The sequence below is a fragment of the Serinus canaria genome, chromosome 2 (genome assembly GCF_022539315.1).
Source record: "Serinus canaria isolate serCan28SL12 chromosome 2, serCan2020, whole genome shotgun sequence".
Lineage (NCBI taxonomy): Eukaryota > Metazoa > Chordata > Aves > Passeriformes > Fringillidae > Serinus > Serinus canaria.
Window position 1 is genome coordinate 63,882,017 of NC_066315.1, and position 18,511 is coordinate 63,900,527.

At 41.9% G+C, this 18,511-nt stretch overlaps 1 protein-coding gene across 4 annotated transcripts in view; it reads left to right on the forward strand.

Moving 5' to 3' along the window:
• The window catches only part of GFOD1 (glucose-fructose oxidoreductase domain containing 1), a 78,000-nt gene that overhangs the window by 20,045 nt on the left and 39,444 nt on the right, over nt 1-18,511 (forward strand). Inside the window, exons 1-2 of one of the 4 annotated variants that reach the window (XM_050970749.1) lie at nt 2,409-2,606; nt 3,222-3,329. The exons of 2 other annotated variants lie outside the window; for them this stretch is intronic. The gene's annotated coding sequence lies outside the window, so the exon portion shown is untranslated. Of the gene's footprint in view, nt 1-2,408; nt 2,607-3,221; nt 3,330-10,653; nt 10,679-18,511 lie in introns of those variants that run through there. One more of the 4 variants, XM_050970751.1, reaches the window with a different exon arrangement.

Here is an 18,511-nt window from a genome sequence, read left to right on the forward strand (position 1 = left end):
ACTAGGATGATGGACACATCTAGGTTTTTATAATTGTCTTGCTGGTCTTAGTACGTTAGCCTGCATTCCATGTGCATTATGTGGTGCTTGCAGCTAGGAAGTCTGTAGGAAGCAAGCAGATCATATGGACTGTACTCTCATGAGTGTAATGAGATATATTCTTCATCCCTGTATGAAAAACCTCTAGAACAAACTTCAGATGGGTTTGTGCTGTAGCAATAGGCTCATGAAATTGCTGCAGCTGTTGCTGCAGGAAAAAATGAGAGTGTCACATTCTTCCAATCCTGCCAGCAAATAAAATATATTAATTTGTAAATTAGTATTGTTTACAGAATATATATCTGTAGTAATAAGATCACCTTGGCAGTCTGTCTTTTTCTCATTATCTGTTCTTTTATTCCCAGGCTGATCTGGCACCATAAAGCCTGTCAGGGCCTGAAACTAGTTTTAGGGAAGTTAGTGTGGGTAATTGTGCTGCTTCAGTTTTCTGGTAGCAAACAGTGGGGGCAGTTTCTTGGTTGGGAAAAAAAATTAAAATATGGCCAGAGAGGAAGAGAAGTCAGAAAATTAGTCTTGGACTGGGACAAACTGTGTAACTCTGTTGGGAGCATTGTGTAGCATGAGCCTCTGTTCTGTTTTAATGCAGCTGTACTGTCCCAATCTCTAAACCTGTCATTTACAAGACTGTGAGAGATTAATTGGTGTGGACAATAGTTAGGATATTACTTAAAATGCCGTGGATGATGTGAGGAACATCAAGCCTTATGTGCTTTAAATAGAGAAACTGGCAAATATATCATTCAAAATGCCTGTAATTTTCAGTTCTGGCTCTTGTTTCTTCTTCTTTTGGATGCTCAAGTAACTTTAAATTGCTTCACAAAGCACAAGATAGTGAAAATTCAGGTGTTTATGGTGAAATGTTCATTTTGGTAGGATTAAAGTGATTTCAACCAGCCTATTGCTTTTCAGACATGGAAACCAGAAAAAAAAGCCTGTATGGAGCAATCTGAGATCTACCTCTACATTTCCTAGGGGAATTTCATCTTTTTTTTCATGTCAATATCCCCCTGTGCTCATGTAACTCAGATTCTTTCCCACAAAAATATGGATGCAGTTATTCTTTATTCCTCCTTGGGGTTAGAGGTGGAGCAGGTGAAGAGCAGTTGGGGATGGGACTTCTTTGTGTCTGTGGTTCTCAGTTTTGCAGATCCTATAGCCTTTAACACATCTGTGGCATTCCTTTTTTCCTGTTCTTATTACATCTCCCATGAGAAGTTTTACAATGATAGGAAAACTCTCACCTCTGTTGGTAGCTGGAGGTGTTGGAGCCCATTTATCTGAAGCACATCAGCAGCAGTGAGTGATCACAGGCAGAATCAGCTGTATTCCAGAGTGCCTCAGTACAGCAGTGGGTGTTTTGGGTTAAACTGGGAGAAGGGGGTTATTCACCTGGATTGGACCCCTGGGCAGCTTGTCCCTCTATTTGTGTAAAGCAGTGGAATAGATGCAGTTGTCCTCTAGGTAGTGGGTTTGTTGGGCACCAGTGCAGCAGTGTCTGTCACTTAGTGGGAGGCTAGCTGTCAAAAATCACGCAGAATTGCATTCAAGGTCAAATGCTAAAAGATTCACAGCCCTGAAGAGCTCACTATCTTGGAAATCTTTGGCCATTCAAAATCCTGCAGACTTCGCCCCTGAGAGCTTGATCAGGAGTGCCTCAGGCGTGACCCTAATGGAACTTCCATATGCCTGAAGCCCAAAGACTTGAAAGCCTTCTGATCTGCTGTTGGCAAAAAGTCATCTGTTTGAAGTTGCTTTCTGTTTAGCAGTTGTTGTTTTGTCCAAAATTCCAAAGAAACTGGTCTTCTACTGAAAGCAGCATTACAAGAGATGGAAAGCCAAACCCAGTTGCTTGCATTGTTTCAGCATTTCCGTGAGATTGAAAGAAGTGCCCAGACCAAGTTGTTTTTCTTTACAAACAAACACTTTTTTTTTCCTACTGCAAAGCTTGTTTTATGGCTGATGCCTTTTTGCTGGGTTTTATATCAGAGAGTAAAAAGCTGTAAATACTGAGGGTGGGATAAAGAGAATGGAATTTGTGATGGAAATGTGCAGGGGGCCATAATTGGGCCAGACTGCAACTGCTGTCTAAACAGCAGCAAATTTAATCAGATTAGATAATATTGTATTTCTTTCTGCGTGGCTGACTTTCTTACATTTGGTGGTCTGTGTTTGGCTTGTTAGAAACAGTGCCAAAAAAAGAAGTGACTTAGGAGGGGTGGGGAGTAGCATGGGCTGTTGAGGTTAAAGTCCTGTATTAGGAGTAGAAATCCTTAAGTCTTCCTTCTGCCTCTTTTGCAGGAGACAAGCACTTGCTGCAGGTTCCCTGAATGTCACAGCAACGTGGCAAGCCATGCCCAGCCTCATGGGAAGTGGTGAAAAGGCTTAGCAGTGTTCTTTGGCATTTCTTGTCTTTGAAAACAAACCACTTGGAAACTTCAGATAACATTTGCCTGGAAGAGGAGGATGTGTTTCAGTCAAATGATAAGAGGGGAGGGGCTGCTCTCAGGGCAGAGTGTGAGACATCTCCCTTGTAAGAAATTGGAAAAGTAGGTGAAAACACAAAATGGAAAGGCACCTCGTCATGCTGACAAATTTGGCCTGAGGAAGCCAGCTGAATAAAGGCTAGCAGGCTTTATTATATCTCTCAGGATGGGAGAGTCTTGGAGCAGGAGGGAATACAGCAGGCTGTGCTTCTGGGACTAGGCTCCTAAAAAATAAAAGGGGAAAGAGGGATGTAGCTCTTGTTACTTTGAAATTCCTTTGTCTGCCCTGCCTCTTGCCTGGGAGCTGTTCCCTGTCTCCCTCCCTCCCATTACAGGCTGTGGGCTGCTTGCCTGGAAAGGGCTGTGCACCAGTTGCCCCTAGGATGTGCTGCAGGGGCTCAGGTGGTGATGGTGGACAGTGAGATGCAGCTGGGAGGAGAGGGCTGGAGCAGGACCTGAAGTGAGGTTTGCATTACTCTGGGAAAGGGTAAACTGAGAGGGAGGAAGGCATCATTGACTTCAAGGAGAACTGTCACACATCTCCAATACGAAGATGCAGTGAATTAATGAACCTTCCCTGGAAGTGAAAATGCTAGCCATATGCTTTGGTGGTGAAAAAGGTTAAACTAAGTGTGTTACCTTTACTTTCTTTTTTTCAAGTTGTCTTGAACTTTCCAGGGAAAGACTCTGTAAAGGCTCTCTCCCTGTGGAGGTGAACTTCAAAGATCAAGACTGCTTAGTGAAGGAATAAAGCAACCTGTCTGGCACTGAAAACTCCCCACTGAGGTACCAAGAACTATTCTGGTCAGGCAGAAAATGCTTTGGGCACCAAGTGCAGCAGGTTACTGATAACATTGCTGTGATGGCGAAGGATGGAAAGTTAGCCTTCCTTTAGAAGATTAGGAAGGCAAAGAAGTCAGGCACAGTTAGAAATTCTTGTTTATTAAACAGAGGTGATGAATAGGTGTTTCAGCATCAATAAGCCTTGAGACATTTGATAAGAGCTTGTTGAGTAACTCCAGAAGTTTTTGCCAAACACGGTAAGGTCTGTTTGAAGTGACCTGGTATGTATCTGTGTGTGCCACAGCCTCCCATACTTTCAGGTGGATGAGCTTATGAGCTGTCCTCCCAAGATGATTGCTGAAATGTGCTGTGGGCAGATGGCCAGTGTCACCTAGCCTGAACTCAACCTGGAACCTGTGTGTAGAAAATAGGTTAAAAAGTCTGTAAAAATTTGAAATTTTTTTTTTTTTTTTTTTTTTTTTTTTTTTTTTTTTTTTTTTTGTGAGGAGGCCCTCCAGACCAATGCTTTTCTTCATGTTCTGGAGTTCTGGAAAGGGACCAGCACTGGTCCAAGCTCCGTCAGAGCTTGCTCTTGGTTGCTGCTTTTAGCTCTGTGTCACAACCCTGCCATCTGCCTTGTTTTGTTGAAGCCACCCAGCTCCTCATAGCGAGGGCCTGTAAAGGATCTGTGTGTTAGCCTGGCCTGTGCTATGATGCTGCTGATTTGGCAGTGGTTCCCGTGCATGGCATGGTTAGGTGGGCTCAAAGTTACTTGCTGTTGTTTGAATAGAGTTAAATGCCCCAATGATGCTGTTATCCCTGCAGCCTTCTTCACTGAGGCACTTTCCTAGTGCATGGAGTACTTGAGTATTCTCCAGGCAGTTCCAACCAGTGGCTTGCAGGCAAGAAATTGCTTGTGAGAGTCTGCAGACTGATCAGTGCTTCAGTCACACCCAGTGTAGAGGGAAAGCAAACAAAGTGTTGTCCATTCTTCACTAGGTTCACAGCCTGTAGTGGCACATTTTTAAACACTGGGCTTGGAAGGGGAAGCTAAAGTAAGTAGCTGTTAGAGTGACTTGCTTGACTTGGCCCCATGAACAACTCAGCCTTTTCCTAACATGGGTATGTCTGCATTATGCATGACTTTGTATAGTTGAGCTATGTTTTTCTCCTCCTGGCTCCTCTTTATGCAAGTTTTTCTCATGTGAAATATTTTGGATTAGATGAGGTTTACAAGGAGGAGTTGACATTATATTTCAAGGTTTGCTTCTGCTATTGCACTGGCATACTGACATCATATCCCCTGGGGTCAAACCTCTGGGATGAGAGCCAGTATTTAAAAAGATTTTTTTGCAGGGTGGAGGAATATCTTGCAGTTTCACCCCCTATGAGTTCAACCTCTCCCTCTTACACTGCTTGTATTTCAGATTCCACCTCTACAACAAGTAAGAAAAGACTCTGTTAGCCCTTTATATGATAATTCATGCTTAACCATCTGCTTAGGAGGCACTGATGATACTGCATGCAGCTTGATCTCCTCCTGACTCGTTTCTGAATTGCTGGTACATCCCTGTATGCTGTTAAGCCACCTTTGAAGCTCGCTGTGTCACAGCAGCAATGAGTAAAACTACTGAAGTCAGCCAAGTGGTACCAGTGTGAAACTGGAGTGACCAGAAAATCATGTCTCCTTTCTTCTGGATTATGTATAGCAGAGAGGGAGGAAAGCTTCAAGTGAGCAGAGAAAATTTTGAAAGCAGCTTTTTTATTTCCCTACCAAAGAGTCTGGCCAAGTATGCTGAAAGTAATTCCGGAGACCACTGGCTGATTTGAAGTGGATCCCTGGAGTTGCATAAACAGACAGTGCATTATTCATGAGGTAACTGAGCCTTTGCCCTTCTCCAGCAGCCTGGGACAAGCAGAAATGTGCTTGCTTCCTTCACCTGGTTGACTGGCCCTCTGGGAAGGCTCTTTGCAGAGTGGAGTGGAGAGCAGAGAAGGCTGCTGATACAATTAGGCTGATTTGCACCATGACTTAGGAGCAGTTATGGGAAAGCCATATGAATTCACTTCCTACTTGTTACTGCTGTGTTTGTCAGACAGCAGTCAAGGGGGATCAGAAGTCTGGGGTGCACGAAAACGATGCAGGAGGGAAAGATTGCCTAGGTACCAGTGTAGCTGTGTGCTAGCCCCATGGGCTCAAGCACATCCCATCCTTGTTCCTCCTGCACTCATTTGCAGAAAACAAAAACAAAGGTAATGTTCATTAGCAGCAGTTGAACGTGGCCTCCTTCCATAATTCCTCCTGGAATTATGATTCCTGTATTTCGGAATCATAATCTTGTAGAAAGCATACCTCACCCAGCAGGAATTCAGCAAATCCAATAACAGGCTTATGGTGCTGGATCTGGCATGAGAGGTTTTGGCTCAGCTGACCATAAACTGGACATTTTGTCCATAGCTATGGTGTTCATGTGGGATGTGTTTGTGGGAGAACTGGGTGTTGTGTGTAATTTCTCCTTGAAGCATCTTGTCACAGGGAAGCTAAGTAGACATAGAAACAAGCTGGACTTGAAGCAGTTGAAGTGGCCACAGAAAAAGGAATCTGGTTGGTGGCTATTGTCCTTTCCCTTCATGCTATGTTTGTCAGTCTTGCAAGTTCCACATCTGACTACTACCTTAGTAGCTTCTCTCCTCTCTGATTTTATTCTAGGAACAATACTAAAATGACATTTTGCTCCTCTCCCATCCCCCACTGCTTATTTTGCCATCTAAGCACTGGTCTCCAGCAATTGTAACATTAATGTGCCATGAGCAAAACCTACTAAAATACTGTGATGTGACAGGGAGCAGATGAATGTTGTCATTTGAATGTATTCTGCCAAGTTTTATTTAGTGTTATGTGTGTAGAGGTGGATATTTTAGCTGGTACAGATGTACAGTAGGACTGCAGTCTTGTGTTATAGTCACAGGTCATTTGAGACAGGCAAAACTGTTGAGGTCACCTAACTAATCTCCTGGACAGAGAAGAGTTTTCTCTACAGCATATTTTTGTGATATATTTGATTTTAAATATTTTCATTTATGGGGATTCCATCACAGTGACCTCTCTGCTGAAAGAGGTACTTTGCAGTCAGGTTATACTGTCCTTTATTAATTTATTCACATTATTTGCATGTAACTCAGTTTTTAATACCTTAATGAGTTCTCTTCAATCCTTGTTGTACATATACCTGTACTTTTTCATTGATGTCATATTGTCTGTTGGTGTGATTGAGGAAATTAACTCAGTTAATGCCTTACATAATCCACAGAACTGCATTCAGATGCCATTAAAATGGGTTGGGGGTTAGACCACTGTGACAGAAAAGGTTGGAACTAAATATTCCCCAGATCAGTTTCCAGCTGAAACCATATCCCAGTGGTGCAGTAAAAAGCAAAAATAATGCTGTGGTCACAGTCCATCTTCTGGTGTGTGGTCAGATGATCCCTGGGAGCCTCTAAACTACTTAAGGCCTGTGGAATCAATGCTGAATGTGTAAGATGTCACTACTGTGGAGCTGTCTGGATCAGAGAAGCATGCACAAGAGAATTATGTTTTCCCAGACCTTTTGCAATGGCTGTTACCAAGGGGTTGTGTTTTCCCTCCGTACCCCTACGAGTGGTCTGCAGGATGTGGTTGGTGTGATTTCCCACTGCTCTGCTCTCTGTGAAGGCAGGCTGCACAAGGATGTTGGGTCTGATGTGCCTGTAGATCTTGGCTGTGTCAGATAGGTGGGTAGACAGGGACTGTGATTTTTCTTTTTCAGCTCTTCAGTGAGCAGCTCAGGCTATTCATTGCAAGCCTGCCAGCAGCTCTTGCCATTCAAGTGGGTGATTTCTAGCAGCATCTCAGAGCTGGCAAAAAAGAGTGATGATCAGATGCAGACAGTTAAAAATCCAAGCATATGCTTTACAGGAACATTTGTTCTGTATGCCTGAGCTGAAGATGGAACTTCACAGCGTCAAGGCAGAACAGTCTTACAGGGGAAAGGGTGGCCTTTTGGGAAGCTTACTTAAATATTAGATGGACTGAGATGACATGTCAGCTCTGCATTAAGAAGGTCAAGGATTTTGCTGCATCAGGAAACCCAGAAGTGGATGCAGCCTGCTGAGCACAGAGGTCTTGTTAGTGCTGTGGGTGTTACAGCAGCATAGCTAGAGTGGATGGGATTATGTTAAACAGCAGTATGGTAGTATTAGACCCTGGGGATTTGTACCTTTACTCCCCAGATTGTATCAACTCATTATAAAATATATGTAAAGTTGTAGCTGAGGTGATACCTCATGATGGGTGCAGTTCCCTGAAACAAGTTCCTTTTTGCATGCTGAGTTTTGAGGGACAGTTTCTTCAGTCTCTGTCATGTGCTATGGGAGACCAGTCTCGTAACATCATGAAGCTAGGTTACCCATCCCACCTCAATGCCCTCAGTTGTCTTCTCAGAATGGCTGAGAGCTGCATGAGGATGGAAGCTGAAACCCCCATTCTCTTGGGCATTTGGCCCTTCTGGGTTGGATGCACTGGTGTGAATGCTGTGGAAGAAATCATGGTTGCTCCTCTGTTCAGGATCACATAAAAGTCTCTGGAGATGTCAGTCTCATGCTTCCACCAGCTTTAAATTCACAGAATGATAAAATGCAATTGTTGTACTAAGAGACCCAGCTGTAATACATGAAGAATGTGTGGCACATTAAACCTGTCTGGTTCATACAGAAACTAATGTATAATTCACAGTTTTTGTAAATATGTCAGTTTAATGCTTCTCTGCACCTATCAACAAAGCTCTGTCTCCCATGGGTTAGTCAGACCTGACAGCTTAGGAAACTGGACCCTGAATTGTGTGACAAATGGTGCTGAACTTCGAATATTGCTGAATAACAACTAATTTCAAATTCAGAAAAAAAATCCTACAGTCAAACCCATTAATTAAAGTTCCTCATTGTCTCCTTAGGGGAATTTTAAGACTTCATCCTTCTTATGATGGAGGAACCCTTTACTCTCTTAGAAGAGCAAGATTGTACCAGCAGTAACCAAGCTTTGATTATTCTTCCCTGGACACATTCCACCAGCATCAAGAAATGTAACATAATGCAGTTGTTGGTCATCTTAGAGTTCTTTCAGATACTTATTTGTAGTTTAAGTCATAGAATATTTTCTTGTAGACTGTAGCTCCTGAATAAGAGTCACTTGCTAACCTGTGACAGAAATGTGCCAAGCCACAAGGCTCTTGGTGACTGGTGTGATGTGTACCTTCTTCTTATTAACTGAATTGCCTGTAACCATGGATAAATTGACTTGTGCTTTTGTAGAGCCTGTGAGAATGCATGATTTTATGTGTTTGGTGCTTGCAAGCCCTCCTTGTAAGTGACAGCACTGGTCTCTTAGGTAGCCCATAGTAAGTAACAGCTTGGTTTAGTCACTGCTCCTCAGAAAACAATCTGAAATGCACTGTATGCACTATGAAAATAATGTTAAATAACAACGTGTTGTATTGTGGCTCACTCAGAGATGCTGAGAATTTTATAAGAGCTGTTGCATGGTAAATTGTTAAAACACATTGCTCTGCAGGATGCTAATGCAGCCTGGGCTGAAGCCAAAGTCTGTACAAATCTAAATGAGTTAGTTGTCCAGGGAATTAGCCTGCTTTGGACTGGGTTCTTTGGATGAGATTTTCAGAAGCAGTCAGCAGTGCTCAACTCCATGACCCTAACTTCAGTGGGAGTGGAGAGCCAATGCTGAGTTTTCCTACTGTTAAATCCTACTGGATTTAACATCATCTTTGAGTGACTCAAAGGCACCGAAGGGAGGAAAAATAATCTGCATTTTCAAGACAGATACAGTATCAATTCTCTCAAGATCTGGTTTTACTAGTGACTATACAAGTTAAAAAGCTCGCTTTACCACATGGTCAGTGTGAGTTATTTTCCTGCACACAGATGAGTCATACTGGGGCAGTGAAAGGTGTGAGTCTGCATTGCTAAACAGCTTTTTGGTGGGAGCTGGGACCCCTCTTCCGGAAATTTAATGTGTATCCATGTGAAGGGAGCTGGAACAAGAGGCTTTAACATCTGGAAGCCCTCCCAAGGCACATCTTAAACTTTGTTTTCCTGAGCTCTTGTTTCTTACCCAGTTTCATGCTGTCAGTTATCACATTCTAACAGCTAATGGAAGTTGTGTGGCTACCTTCCTACTCTGTTGAAGGGTGTCATGGTAATTCTTAATTCTTTCTTGAATTACTGTAATCGCTCTCTTTGGGAAACAAAACAAAACCTGTCTATAATAAAAACAAGAGCAAGTCTTCCTGCAAGTACAACAGCACAAAAGCTGGCTGCTCTTTCCCAGTGAGGCTATCTGACCCAAGCAGCCTTTCCCCTATCACCTTCAAAGCCCTTCATTTAAGGGAAGGGAGTGATTACTGAATTATTAAGGATAATGGCTATTTACTTTTGGAAACAATGGGCTTGATGAACCACAAAAAATAGCCTGATTTTTAGAATTGCATTTGTCTTAGAGAAAACTAGCTGGATTTTGGGGTGGAAGTACGTACATTTTAATGAGGTGGTAAAAAATGACCTTTTGTTCTGAGGTAAACCACTTTTTTTTTTTTTTTTTAATCTTGAAGACTGACCTCCTCAAGCACAGACCTAAGCTTGGAAATGTCAGGCTGAAAAACAATGCTAACATTTAAAGTAAAGAGCACAGAATTTAAAACTTTATAGTGAGTACAAGTTGTCAGAGTTACCTGACACCTTGCTAGGAGTTCCTGTTTTCACCTTGTATGTTTTTACCTCTGTATGTTAACATACAAATTTGCTTTGTCTTCAGTAGGAATTTTGCCGTGTAATCATCAACATGTGGAAAACTGTTCCTCTTTGGTAGAATCACAGAATGGTATGGGTTGGAATGGACCTTTAAATCTCAGCTAGTCCAACCCTCCTGCCATGGCAGGGACACATTCCACTATATCAATTTGCTCAAAACACCTACCTGGATCAAACACTTCCATTGATGACATACCCACATTTAGGTGTTTAGTCAGGTCTGCTTAGGTTACAGAGTAATTAAAATGGGCTGAGGCAAGGGTAATAGAGAGGGTATTACTGTGCTAATTAGCATATTTTTGTAAAATAAGGGATACTGCTAGATTTGCTTTTTGAGCTGGGTCAAATTACAAACTGGAGGTAGTGGTGGTGGGATAGAAGAATTATTTTCCTTCCAATTTTTCTCATAGTCCTTCCAGTTCACGTGACTCTGGAGCTTGAAAGATGTGTGAGTTACCCACAGCCTGGGCTGAAACAGTGACTCCTGCTCTGTTGTAAGTAATTTTGGCATTTATACGGATTTATTTCTCAGGGTGCGTAGTCTTAGATTCACTCTTGACTTGAAGAGTGGGAATAAATGCCACTGCAGACACAGCTGAAGAAAGTGTTTGGTCTTTCAGAAGAGATCCTGACAGGATGGTTAACAGTGGTACAGATGTGCATGGTAGAGACTTTCAGTGCAGGATCCTACTGCTGTTCATGATGATTGCTGTGAAATTATCACTAACAGCTGCATGTTAATCTAATTAAGAAATACTAATAACAAACTGCACAATGGCAAGGAGGTCAATAACATAGGAAGATCAAAACTGGGAGAAAAAACCCAACAGAGTTTTTGAGCTTATGTAGATGGTTCTTCATAGACAAGTGACTTGGGAAAAGTCTTAGGTGAAAGTGCCCTGAAAGTCGAGGTAATCAGAGTAACCCAGATCATACATGCATTCAATAAATGGTGTTGTACCTTTGACTTTGGCAATTGAGGTTTGCAGGTTTAAGCCTTTTGCATTTTATGAAACCCTAAGCAACCTTTTAATGCCCATGCTTCTCTTCTTCCTATGGAGAGCTCCAGGAGTATTTCTTGTCAGGGACAGACAGATGTGCTATCATTGCCTTCTGCTGAGCCTCTACTGGGTACACAAGCCCTAGCAAATGATAAAATGTGAAATTTGTGATCAGTGTTTGAAGACGAAGTCTCCACCAGTCCCAGTACTGAACTCAGTAGGGCAGCTTGTAATGGGATTTTTTATTATTAGACTCCTTGCTTATTCAAAGTTTTTGCATAAAATACCCAATGATTTCACTGGTAGAATATGAGGGTATGAATCTTATTTATGCTACTGCATTTCCTCCTAAGCTAAAAAAGCTTTAAAATCCTTCTTTAATAAGTATATAAATATTTTAGAGTGGTTTTAAAGTTAAGGGAATGTAGTGAAGTGACCTCTGTGCTCTTAAGAATCAGACTCTATTGTGTCTGAAGGGGATTGTTCTACTGCCATCTGATAATATGCTCCAATTTATAGGGAGTTTCTTTTTCAGTGAGCATTGCAGGCTTAACTCTGTCAGCTGGCTGAACTTTTGGTATAGGGACAAGGTCATCATTCAGTGCTTGTAGCCTGAACAAGTAAAGCTTCCCCACTCCTGCTGCTGTCTTTGCCCTCCAGGAGACACATGAAAGACTTTGGCAGAGCCTCTTTTTAATTTTTTTTCAGTTCAATTTTAGATCATTTCAGCATTTATTGCCCTTTCTGCTATTGTTTAGATCAAGTGGCATTATGTGATCCAGCTTGTCTTTGTACAGTGGATGAACTTTGTCACATGTGTGGTGTCTCCCACATTCTAATGACCTTCAGAAAATAAATGCTTATTATTTCCTGGTTAAACACAAGAATTAAATGCTTAATAGCATGTATGTTGGCAGCTTCATTTCACACACAGGTTCCTAAGAGCTTCATGCTAAACCAAAGGAGTGATTCTAAAGTACATAATGGCTAATTTGTCTCACAAAAAAAGCATTTTTATAACAAAGTAGTAACTTTGTGATCTTTCTTTAGAAAATACAAATAAGTATGTGTAGATAAAAAAGAGGAACATCACCCTTTAAGAATTGCTCACAGCTTTTGGGTAAATTTTAATCTGTTCTACTGCAAATGCTTTGTTTTATTGGCAGTGTGCAGTCATGGTGCTTAAGGGTGACTTAAGGTATATAGAAAAGCACAATGTCTTTTATCTGATGGACTGATGAAGTTTGAGAAAAACTCCAAGCTTTCAAAAAACATTTGCATTGTGTGTTGAGATTTTTGTTGCTGTTTTGTGGGGTTTTTGAGTGTTACAGGAGCCTTAGTGAGTGAGACAGACATGCTAAACTTCAGCAGACTTTCTGTTCTTTAGTTTAATTTTGCGTTCTGGCAGTGAACTGTGCTAAAGCTCTTTCCACTTCACTGGTGCATGCCACAAAAGTGTAACTAAGAGCAGTATGTAGTTTTGAGCAGACACTGCAGTAAAATTCCCTTCTGACCCTTTTTTGCCTTTCAGGCTTTTGCCAATCATGCCAAGTCACCTAAAATGCTGGATTAAAAATATCTTGCACAGTCAGAGCTGGTAATCCGTGCTTGGTTTGTATGTCTGGACAAACAAAAGGTTCTCATTGGTGATTTGGATATGCTTTTTGCCATTGCCTCATTTTAGGGACATAGATTTGACCACGTATAAGTGTGGTTCCATCCCTTCAACACACACAGAGGACAAGATTTTTTTCAGGCAGGAGACATGGCCTTCCATCTCAAGCATTCGAGACCACAGCAGCTGAGGGCTCAGGCTTTCAAGTAAGGAAGGTGGAAGCACAGCAAGAACAAGAACAAAACTAGGGTGGGAGTTTATTTTCCTGCCCTGGCAACTCAAAACTGTCCCAGATACAAAGATGTCTAGTTGGTGCCCTGCGTGCCCTAACCGAGCCAGGCTGACGATTGAAGCTGCGGTAGCGCAGACAGCAGCACACCCTGTGCAAAGTCACCAGGCATCCTGTGGTCTGTGAAACTCCATGCTGCTGTGGTTTCACTGCTTTTGCTGCTAGAGGAAAACTCACTCTAGTGTGTCTGCACATGCAGCAGTCCTACTGTGCTGACAGTGTAGACATGAGCTTGGAGAGCAGCGTCTGATGCTGTCTCCTATGTAAGGGAAACACCAAGCATGACTCCCATGACCTGGAGGGGGACTTTTTACAAGGGCATGTAGTGACAGAACAAGAGGTTGTGCTTTAAACTGAAAGAGGATGTGTTGTTAGATATATTGAAGAATTCTTTACTGTGAGGGTGATGAAGTACTGGAACAGGTTACCCAGAGAAGTTGTGGATGCCCCATCCCTTGAAGTGTTCAAGGGCCAGATTGGATGGGGCTTGGAGCAACCTGATGTAGTGGAAGGTGTCCCTGCCCATGGCAGAGAGGGTGGAACTAGATGGTCTGTAAGGCCTTTGCAACCCATATTTTTCTATGGGTCTGTCACTCCAGAATGTGTTACAACATCTGACCTTCAAAATGGGGACAAAACTTATAATAAGGTAGATTAAAGGTAGGAATATCCATGTAGGCTTTCTTGATTGTTCTCATTCAGGGTGGTGATTCCACGTGATGATATTGTATACAAGTTTATGACTGACTGGATGGGCTAAACTCAGGCTTGGCTTTCACTTGTAAAACTATGCTGAAATAGTTACAAGAACAGAAACAGTAGTGCTACAGCTGTGTAATCATAAAGGTGGTTTACACCAGTGGATTTTCTTCCTTTAAGAAGAGTGGAATAAGCTATCCTAAAATAAAGCGTAGTGCAGATAAAACTGTTTCTACAACAGACAATCTAGAGAATCTGTGGGTACTTGGGAAACAGTTTAAAAATTAGTCAACGATTTAGACCAATTGTTTCCCAATTCTGTGGGTGGCTACTGAACTAAAATAGTACTTTTCCTCTAAAATATTTATCTTACTTTAAAATTCCAGATTTACATTCAAATAGCAAAAGTAGTGGTGTGTTTTGTTCACTCACTTCTATCACTTGACTGTTTTGGTACTTGTATCCAGAACAAGTGAAGATGCACGTGACCATATATTAGATCTGCACGTGGAACATACATACAACATATTGTCATTTTACATATTATAATGCCATAGACCATTTTTGGCACACGAGCAAGACTGTACTGTGCTAAGCATTGTATCAACACGGAGCAGAAAGCTGATTCTGTCTGATGAGCTTTCCATCTTTACAGAAATCAGTATAGAGGGTACATAGGGGAGTGCAGAGAAGGCAAGGGCATGATATTTTTCTGAAGCCAGATATCAGTTCTGACACAGAAAATAAAATGCAGGAGAGAAGCACTAGCAATGGGAAAGGCAGAATGAAGGAAAGCATGAAAAGATTTGTTGGAAAACCAGATATTTGGGTGATAGTAGGAGCCTTCAGAGAGTGATCAGAAGCAGGAATCAATGGCTCAGCAGTGGGGAATGACAGAAAGGGGGAGGGTAAGAGATGGGAAGGCTTGAAACCAAATGTAAATTTGTTGCAAGAATGCATCTCTGAGAGAGACCTGCTGATAGTGACAGGTTTGGGCTGTGATATTTGCCAAAGCCATTTGGGAAGAGAGCAAGCTTCTTATCAGGACTGGAGGAAATGATGTTGGAGTTGCTGAGATGTTTGGCACCAGATGCCTGAGAAAGGAAGGACTGTACAAACACTGTAAAAAATACATTCAGGACGTGCTGTCTACCCCTCTGTGTTAACGTAGGTGAAAAAAATAGGTGAATTTAAAGGGAGTTTTCTGTTACTAACTGCACTGCATGCAAGTAGCTCTGTTTGGGAGCAACAGACCCATTTTTCTATTTAGCTTAACCCTTTTCACGTGAAACTGCAGAGAGTCATGTTTCTGGTCTGGAAGAAAAGTATCCTCCTGCAGAGAACTGAGGAAATCAGGAGAGGCTATTAGGGTAAGCTCTGTCTCAGCAAGAGCTTCAGCATAATCCAGATTTGTAGACATAAATGCAGTGCATATCCAAGCTGACAGCTAATGGTACAGGGATGAGCTGTGTTGTCCTTAGGCAAGAGGAGGCAAAATAAGCCTCCTCTGTGTTGTACTTGAGCTGAAGGCTAGATATTGTGGATATGCTGTCCAAAAGACAGGCCAAGCATTTACTGAGTGCTGAAAGGGGGTAGTCTGGAAGTAGTCATACATGAGGGTGTCATCAGTTTGGGTGCAGTTGAAACTGTAGATAAAATTTTCCAGGGATAAGATGCAGAGGTGGAAAAGAAAATCTAGTCAGAGTATTGTATGTAACAGAACCACAGAACATGGAAGAGAGTGTTGAGGAGAGCATGAGTAAGGCAGGAAAGAGTCATAAAATTATGGCTTTTACATGTCCTGAGAGAAAGCATGAGCAATTGTATTAGTACTGTTGTAGTATTGTAAGGTCACATTAGTGATGCTGAATGCTATATGGTTAATGCTGCTATAATGTTTGTGTGATAAGGAATATCAGCAATCAGGGGTTATATTAGCAGTCTAATCTTGGCAAACAATTGAATTAGCATCGTGTGTGAGAGTAATGAGACAAGAACCTTAAGCAGTGATTGATTGCTCAGTGCCTGTTCTTCTGCTCAGCTAGGGAAAAGTGCAGGGGTTTTTTTTTCTGATCCTGTGAAAGATTTCAGCTGTAATCAATAGGAATTTCTGCCCTCAAGAACCAAGCAATTTAGCATTCTTTTGTTACACTGTGATTGCATTAAATATTAAACTTCCCAAGAAATGAACAATCTGTTAGTCAAATATAAACTATAAACATGGCATGAATTCACTATTCTGTTTGTCTGCTTCATTTGAAGCAGGTGTAAAGCTCCTGCCATTTTGCTGGGATAGCAGTTTGTATTCTACTTCATCTCTGTGCTGGTACACACAGCAGCACAGTGTTTGGTGTAGTCCAAGTTGTTACAGATATGGTTGCGTTCCAGAAAAAAAGGCTGGGGCAGGAACAGAGGATCGTGCCCAAGGAGATTCTCATCTTAGATGAACCTGTGTTTTCTACTGTTTTTTGCCTTGACTTTGCAAGAGTGATCAAGATATGTTAAATACCCAGTGAGCAATGCTAGTGCCAGGTTGCCTTACTGCTGTTTCTAATGAGCTTGGTGTAATCCAGTGCAATCACTGGCACTTGGAAGGTATGACAATTTCATTCTTATTTTCCTTCCTATTTTTAATAACCTTAGCCTTATTCTTCCTCAGCCTGCTACGTCAGATTGGTTGTAGTCACAGGGCTTCTGGCTATGTTCTCCCAGAGAGTTGTGTTCTAGTTCGGTTTTTAAAGGTAAAAAGAAAGATATTAATCCACTTCCCTTTCTCTTTAATGGAGAAGTGTCCTCTTTTCTGAGAAGAAAGGTTTGTGGTGCTTTCTGGAAACATTCAGACTGAGTTCACAAGACTTGCTTCTGGGAGCTTCTTCAGCAGCTGGATCTGCCCATGCCTTTGTAAATCTTACAGAAAATATTTCTAATCAACTGCTCATCACAGAAATTCCCAAGCTGTCAAGAAGCAGAAGCAATTGGCTTTGGGAAAGCACTTATTGATCCAGAAAAGCAGAATAATTGCAACAAGCAGTAATTAGCAAAATCAGATTTCACTCTACATTGGCTGCCCTTGCATATTTATTACACTGCAGTTGTTGGCTCTTTCCCACATAATTTTGTCACAGGTCTCCCATTAATAAATCAGTTTTAAATCCATTGGTAACAAACTGGTCAAGTCATTAAATTCAGTATCTATTCCTCAGTCTTGTTTGCAGAGCTGTGGTAACTCACTGTTAGTTTGTTTTGCCAAAGCTTTTGCAAAACTTTGGCAGTGGTTCCCACAGACTATGGCAGTGGCACCGTGCTGCATCCCGAGATTTTCTGAGTCATGTTAAGATTCAGGAAACAACCATATAAATAGAGCTCTCCAAATAGTACCTTTACATCACCATCATGTGTTTCCAGTCGGAGGATAAATACTTCCTCATTCCCGTGGTGATATCACTTTTCCAGACCCTCTCTAAAACTAAATATAGTCATAGAAAGTGTCTCTGCTCTTACCAACTTAAGTGGTTGAGCAGTTTAGGACCCTGGAGAATCAGAGGATGTGCTGTGTCATAGATCCCTGACAGTAATACAGGGTGGCTTCAGTGTCATTAGTAAAAAAGGGAGGTGTGGTTTTGATTCCAAAATCTAAGTCTGGAGCTCAGTGGTTCATTATGGCTTTGCACAGTGATTCTGTTTGTCCATCCAGTTGATCTTAGACTTACTAAATGCTGCCCATCAATGGGACATCTGGGTACCTGACGCCTGGAGAACTTTGCAGATCCCCAGGCAGCTTCTTGGCACTTCTGGTAATCAAGAAAAGCTAAGGTTACAAGCTAAGCTCCGCTGTCATTGCCTTTGAAGGGACTAGTGAGGAAGAAGAGGCATCCTTTGAGCCTGATTTTGAGGACTGCTGAGCCCTTGCAGTCATTTCATCACTCAAAACTCCTGAAACAACTGTGCTGCAGGCTTCCATGGTCAGCTCTCAAAATCAGAATCATTAAAATCGGTGGCCAGTGCTGAAAGTGTTGACTTCAGATGTTCTCTTTCACTTAAAAAGACACACTGGGTAAATAGTATTACAGAGAGAATGAAATATAATCTGATCAAGAATTTAGGCCCTATGCAAAAGTCAGTAGCTTTAATTAGGTCAAAAGAACTAATGTCAGTGAGCAAATCTCCTAATACCTAACTCTTCCAGGGTTGTAACTGCTCATTCCCCTGCCTTATATCTTCTTCTCTTACTGACTGTGGTGGTGTCATGCTAGCTGTTCTTGTAGTGCAGTTCAACATCAGAAGGCAAGCAGTAATCACTCTACATAGACATCACTTCAGACTGAAGGGATGGTTCCCTTCCAGTTTTTGAATGTAGAAATACAGAAAGAACGGGATTGTACAGGCTGCCATTTGCCAGATGGCCAAGGAGCTGATAATCTGGAGAGATCGAAGCTCTGCAAGACTGACAGCACTGCCACCAAAGCCTGGAGAGGAAGGCCATGCTCCACACTGGACTTTAATTGAGAACCAGGGTGAGGACAGTTTTTTCACTCTTAAAAGGAGGAGAGGGTTAAAGAAGAACTTCCACTTCGGGTACAAAATCATCAGGCTAAACTAATCAGCATGCTTGGTTTTGTGTTGATATCCGGAATGCTTTTCTGCTCTGCTGCCTTTTCACAAAAATACTGCTGTTTGAGGCACTAGGAAAAGAAAGGCATGCCAGGTGAGCAGAGAACATGTT